The following is a 7,345-nucleotide window of genomic DNA, read 5'->3' as shown; positions in this document are numbered from 1 at the left end:
GCAATTTATATATTCTACAAGAAATGCGCCATAAAATAAGTAAATAAAACAATTCCCACTCACTAGATAATTTATTCATATGTTGACCTTATATTTGGACTAAATTTAGCTGTTATCAAACTTTGATCAATGAACAATAGCTGCTCAGTGATTTCTTTCATGACTTTCACTGAGGCTGCAATTGACATTATGCAGGCTTTCCAACAAGACCATTTTGCAGGAGTCTCCAAAATTTACAAACAGCTTATGACAGGTAATAGCATCAACACAAACAACCCACTTAAAAACTTGGCAGAAGACCTGAATAGACATTTCTCTAAAGAGGACGTACAGATGGCCAATAGGCACATGAAAAGCTGCTCAACATTGCCAGTTATTAGAGAAATGCAAGTCAAAACTACAATGAGATATCACCTCACAACGATCAGAACGGCTATTATCAAAAAATCGGCAAACAACAAATGCTGGAGAGGGCATGGAGCGAAGGGAACCCTCCTGCACACTTGGTGGGAATGTAAATTGGTACAGCCACTATGGAGAACAGTACGGAGGTTCCTTAAAAAACTAAAAATAGAACTACCATATGACCCTACAATCCCACTCCTGGGCATATATCCAGAGAAAAACATGGCTGAAAAACGTACGTGCATCCCCATGTTCATTGCAGCACTGTTTACAACAGCCAAGACATGGAAACAACCTAAATATCCATCAACAGTGAGTGAAAGTGAAAATCACTCAGTCATGTCCTACTCTTTGTGACCTCATGGACTATACAATCCATGGAATTCTCCGGGCCAGAATACTGGAGTGGGTAGCCTTTTCCTTCTCCAGGGGATCTTCCCAACCCAGGGATTGAACTCAGGTCTCCCACATTGCAGGCAGATTCTTTACCAGGTGAGAAAGATGTGGTACATATATACAGTGGAATTACTCAGTCATTAAAAAAGAATGAAATAAGGCCATTTGCAGCAACATGGATGGACCTAGAGAGTGTCATACTGAGTGAAGTAAGTCAGAGAAAGAGAAATAGCATACAATATGCCTTATATGTGGAATCTAAAAAGAAATTATACAAACTTACAAAACAGAAGGAGACTCACAGACTTAGAAAACAAACTTATGGTTGCTGGGGGGGAGGGGATAGTTAAGACTTTGGGAAGGTCGTATATACACTGCTATATTCAAAATGGATAACCAACAAAAATCTATTGTATAGCATATGGAACTCTGCTCAATGTCATGTTGGCAGACTGTATGGGAGTGGCGTTTGAGGGAGAATGGATCCATGTATATATGTGGCTGATTGCCTTCACTATTCACCTGAAACTATCACAACATTGTTAATTGCCTATACCCCAATACAAAATGTTTTTGGTGTTAAAAAATTAAATTAAAATTTTAAGAAAGGATCATTTTGCAGGACATGACTGAGCAATTCCACTTGCCAAACTGAAATCCACATGTACTGAGCACTGCTGTGTACAGGGTATGCTCCAAATTTATAGGCAGCAAAGAAGAGCAAGACACATCCCTGACCCACAGAACTACCCTGCAGTCCCAGGATCATGCCAGCCAGGGAGGGATATGACAAGAGCTAACACCAGGTGTTCTGGGAAATAGAGGCCAAAGGGTAGGGCAGGTGAGAGAATGTTCCACACTTTCCCTGAGCAGGTGAGATAGGAGCTGGGTCCTGTGGGATGAGGGAAGCTGTAACTGAAGGAGAGTGGGGAGCTTTGGGGAAGGCAGTGCATTTTGCTGGGAGCACTGTGTGTGAGGGAGAGTAGAAGATGGGAAAAAGAAGTGGAATGGGGCCAGGCAGCCCAGTTGCCAAAGGCCATTAGATTCTTAGCAGCCCCAGACCTCAGAGACTCCCTTCTGTGTAAGATTTGAGAAGTTGAGGACCTGAGACCTAAGTGGAAATTCTTCTCTTCTGGCTGCATGAGATCAGCTATCCATTGCCCAGTGTCCAGCAGCATCTTTTAGTACCACGTTTTGTTTCTGAAGGTAATGAGATATTGTACATGGGGTGGGGGGCAGTGCGGAGGGAGTGAGCAAAAAGATCATTGAATTAAGAGTTAAGAAACTGGGACTTCACGGGCAGTCCAGTGGTTAAGACTGTGCTGGCAATGCAGGGGACATGTGTTCAATTCCTGGTCAGGGGACTGAGATCCCACATGCTATGTGATGTGGCCAAAAGATAGAGTTAGGAAACGAAAATGAAGTTTCCATCACTGTGAAAAACACCTCTACACCACTGGTGTTAAAAATAACATATGTGACAAATGGATAAGAAAGCTGTGGTACATATACACAATGAAATATTAAATGTTACTCAGCTATAAAAAAGAATGCATTTGAATCAGTTCTAAAGAGGTGGATGAAACTGGAGCCTATTATACAGAGTGAAGTAAGTCAGAAAGAAAAACACCAATACAGTATATTAATGCATATATATGGAATTTAGAAAGATGATAACGATGACCCTATATGTAAGACAGCAGAAGAGACACAGATGTAAATAACAGACTTTTGGACTCTGTGGGAGAAGACAAGGGTGGGATGATTTGAGAGAATAGCATTGAAACATGTATATTATCATATGCGAAACAGATCGCCAGTCCAGATTCGATGCATGAGACAGGGTGCTCAGGGCCAGTGCACTGGGATGACCCTGAGGGATGGGATGGGGAGGGAGGTGGGAGGTAGGGTCAGGATGGGGACACATGTACACCCATGGCTGATTCATGTGAATGTATGGCAAAAATCACCACAATTATTGTTAAGTAATTAGCCTCCAATTAAAATAAATTAATTAATTTTTAAAAATATTTTTTAAAAAATAACACATGTGGCCACAGATAGGGCCTTATTTTTTCTCAGAGACATCACAATCTAAAACAAGAAACAAATACTATACATAGAGGAGGAGTAAAGTCAGAAGATGTTGAACTCAGAAAGGAGAGAGGAATCACTGAGGGAGAGTGGAGGAGGTGTCACCTGATACCACCCTACTTAAACACGGACCACAACTTGTCCCTGTGTCACTGGTGCTGGCAGAAGGCGCGAGATTACTGAGTTAGCAACCAAGGGGCACCCATCATTCTTGCATCTCCTGCCATGACATCCCACTGGAGAGGGATGTGTGAGAGACAGGTGCCACTCACACAAAGGGCTGAATCACAGCTGAGGAACACTGAATGCAAGGAACATTCCAGAGGGAGCCATCGCCTCTCTGAAAATTTCCTGCTGCAAACACAACTCTGAGGATGGCCTGGGGAAAAAATGGTCCAGTCTCACATTCTTGGCGCACCCAGTATTTGAGTTTCTGGTGGCTGCCATAACAAATGATCATAAACTGGTGGTTTAAAACAACAGATCTGGGATCCAAAGGTTTTAAATGGAGGTGTTAGCAAGGCTGGTTTCTTCTGGAGGCTCCGGGGGAGAGTCCTCCCCAGATCTCTCTGCCAGCTCCTAGTGGTTTTCTTTGGTGTTGTTCAGCTTGTAGATGCATCAGTTCAATCTCTGCCTCCATCTTCAATGACCTTCTCTCTGTCTCTCTGTCTCAAATCTCCTTTCTTTTATGAGAACATCAGCCAATCCTAGATCCAAGATGATCTCAGGGTGCTTAACTTAACTATACCAGCAAAGACTCTTTTTCCAAAAATGTCAACTTCACAGGTTCCCAGAGCTAGGAATTAGACATTTTGGGAAGGAGGGGCAATATTCCACTCACACCCAGCAAAGATATTCAGGAAAGGAAGAGGCCCACAGAGGATAGCTATCTCAATGCTGAGTAACTTCTCAATCAGAGGAGGGCTGTATGTCAACCTGAGGCAATCACTAACATGGAAAGACTTAAGGCACATTTGAGACAAAGCATCATATTTTACTAAAAATTGGGAAGCTATTAGGTTGGTGCAAAAAGTAATTTTGGTTTTTCAGTTGTTGAAATTTGCCATTTGACATTGGAATACATTCTTATAATTCTTATATAAATGTGGCTATGTTCTACATCATTTTAATGCACATTTCTCACTATGTTTTCTTGCTAATGACTTACTATTTGCTGTTTCTTTTATATACATTTTAGACTATGGAGATAATATTAGACAAAAAGCAAATTCAAGTGATTTTCTTATTCAAGTTCAACACAGGTCACAAAGCAGCAGAGATAACTCTCAACATCAACAACACACTTGGCCTAGGAACTGCTAACGAAAGTACAGTGCAGTGGTGGTTCAAGAAGTTTTGCAAAGGAACTGAGACCTTTGAGGGTGAGGAGCATAGTGGCCAGCTATTGGAAGTTGACAATGACCAATTGAGAGAAATCATCAAAGTTGATCCGCTTACAATTACACAAGAAGTTGCCAAAGAACTCAATGTCCACCATTCTATGGTTGTTCAGCATTTGAAGCAAATTGGAAAGGTGAAAAAGCTCAATAAGTGGGTGAAAAAAATTGTTTTGAAGTCTTATCTTCTCTTATTCTACACAACAATGAACCATGTCTCGATTGGACTGTGACATTCTACGAAAAGTGGATTGTATACAACAACCGATGACCACCAGCTCAGTGAGTGGTTGGACTGAGAAGAAGCTCCAAAGCACTTCCCAAAGCCAAACTTGCACCAAAAAAACGTCATGGTCACTGTTTGGTGGTCTGCTACTGTCTGATCCACTACAGCTTTCTTAATCCTGCCTGATGAAACCATTACATCTGAGAGGTAAGCTCAGCAAATCTATGAGATGCCCCGAAAACTGCAACACCTGCATCCACCATTGATCAACAGGATGGGTCCAATTCTTCTCCATGACAGTGTCCAACAGCACATCATACAACCAACACTTCAAAAGTTGAACGAATTAGACCACAAAGTTTTGCCTTACCCACCATATTCACCTGACCTCTCATCAACTGACTACCACTTCTTCAAGCATCTCAACAACTTTTTGCAGGGAAAACATTTCAACAACCAGCAGGAGGCAGAAAATGCTTTCCAACAGTTCACTGAATCTTGAAACATGGATTTTTACACTACAGGAATAAACTAACATTTCTCATTGGCAAAAATATGTTGATTGTAACGGTTCCTATTTTGATTAATAAAGATGTGTTTGAGCCTAGTTATAATGATTTAAAATTCACAGTCCAAAACCACAATTATGTTTGCACCAACCTTAATAGGAATAAGCAATGGTTCAAAATTGGGAAATGAGTATGTCAAGGCTGTATATTGTCACCCTGCTTATTTAACTTAAATGCAGAATACATCATGCAAAATGCTGTGCTGGATTGAGCTGGAATCGAGATTGCCAGGGGAAATACCAACAATTTCAGACATGCAGATAACACCACCTTAATGGCAGAAAGCAAAGAGGAACTAAAGAGCCTCTTGATGAAGGTGAAGAGGAGAGTGAAAAAGCTGCCTTGAAATGCAACATACAAAACACTAACATCATGGCATCTGGTTCCATCACTTCAAGGCAAATAGATGGGGGAAAAAATGGAAACAGTGACAGACTTTACTTTCTCAGGCAGATGGTAACTGTAACAATAAAAACATATCTATAAATGTTCATATAAAAATACTTTTATTTTTTTTAATATAAATTAAATCACATACTCTTTTTTTTTTTCCATTTTGCAATGTGATTTGGAGATTCCAACACACCAGGGCATAGAGGTGCTTTCACTCCCTTTTTTAAATAGCTGCATAAAATTCCATCACAGCATTTATTTAACCACAACCCCAGGGAGAACAAATGTTTCCAGTCTTCCACTACTACAGTAAATAACACGATGTAACAGTCATTGTGGAATTCTGTGACTACCTACATAAGATAAACGCCTAGAAATGAAATTTCTGGTTCAAATTGCATGCGCATTTTAAATTTTAATAGCTATTGTTACAGTGCTCTCCGTAGAGGCTGTATGAATTTATACACTTTCTTGCCTTGTATGAGAACATCTGTTTTCTCACATCTTAGTCAACATACTTCATTAAACTTTTTGATCTTTGCTAACATAAGTGAAGAGAGTGATCTCAGTATAATTCTAATTTTCATGGTTTTTATTACACATGAAATAGGGCATCTCTGCACATTTTTGAGTTTGGGGGCTTTATTTATTGATTCATAGAAACTTTTTACATCTCAGAAATTCAGCCTTTTGTTTGATCTCATTTGTAATTTTTTTCAAGTTTGTCATTAATTTTCTGACTATGCTTATGGTAATTTTTGTGAGGTTGAAATCCGCATTAAAATTTATCAGTATTTCTGGGCTTCTGATTTACATTTCCATAGCTAGCAAGGAGTGCTGCAGCCCAAAATTATAAAGAAATCTTCCCATAATTTATTCTAAGATTTTTATGGGTTGATATTTTACATTTAAACCTTTGATGCATTTGGAATTTTTCTTGCCGTGAAGCATATGGCTCAATCTTGTTTTTCCTAAATGGCTCACTGCACCGTGCTCACTGCTCCAATTGTCTTGCTGTATCTAACTGTTCGCTGAACCCAGGGTAGGCAAGCATAAGGGGGAAGCTGGAAGAAAACTCAAAGAGCTGTAGAACTGCAGACATGTTTCTTCTCTCTGGGCTGGACAACAGCCCTAGTGAAGTAGAAATTGCTAGGCAGTCAGTATAGAACACTGAGACCTCCCTCTTGTTTTCAGTAAACATCTCGATCCATTAGCATAAAACTATATCCTTTGTCTAGAATTCCTGGAATGTGTCTTTGGTCTGATAAATTATCAGCACTCAGATCCAGGGAAGGGCAGTATAATTAGCTTCTATTCCATTTGCCTGAGGGAAAAACAACTGGTGATCATTAATCTTAAACCCTTACATCTGATCCATTGTAAAATGGCCAGGAGGCATGAAAAAGGGTGAGGAGAGAAGCCATAAAGATGTTAAGTTAAGCATCTTGACCTTTAAACTGATTGGTTAGAAATAACATGATTTAAGAACAGGAGCCAACCAAAAAAGGAAGAGATTAATACTGGTAAAGATACAAAACCGCTGTAATCCCCAGCTTTTGAGGGACTCTTTACCCGCCTCTGTGTCTTCGCTGAGAGCTTTATACTTTCCTCCTCCCTAATAAATCGTATTCGCTTGCTACCATGAGTGTTTATGTGTTCCTCGAGTCCATACTTCGGCTTCATGAACAGGAACTCAGATTCCCATTTCAATAGCAGCAGACACAACACGACACACAACCTCCAGGGCTTTCCAGGTAGAACTTAAATATGCTTACAGAACAAAAGTAGCCCGTGGCCAAGTACCTCCTCATGCACATGCACAGTGCTCTAAGTGGTCTCAGCTGTTACTTAATCATTATTAACAA

General features: G+C 40.2%; 1 long non-coding RNA gene across 1 annotated transcript; it reads left to right on the top strand.

The window, feature by feature from the left end:
• The first annotated feature begins 773 nt into the window (after nt 1-773).
• On the top strand, nt 774-5,588 carry LOC145543009 (uncharacterized). The gene is made up of 2 exons (XR_014080339.1): nt 774-897; nt 4,094-5,588. It is a non-coding gene; the product is annotated as an uncharacterized LOC145543009 (long non-coding RNA).
• Nucleotides 5,589-7,345: the final 1,757 nt, after the last annotated feature.

The sequence above is a fragment of the Giraffa tippelskirchi genome, chromosome 3 (assembly GCF_054371585.1).
Source record: "Giraffa tippelskirchi isolate mGirTip1 chromosome 3, T2T-mGirTip1v1.2.pri, whole genome shotgun sequence".
Classification (NCBI taxonomy): domain Eukaryota; kingdom Metazoa; phylum Chordata; class Mammalia; order Artiodactyla; family Giraffidae; genus Giraffa; species Giraffa tippelskirchi.
Note: the sequence above shows the minus strand (reverse complement) of the source record. Positions and strands in the feature narration are given on the sequence as shown.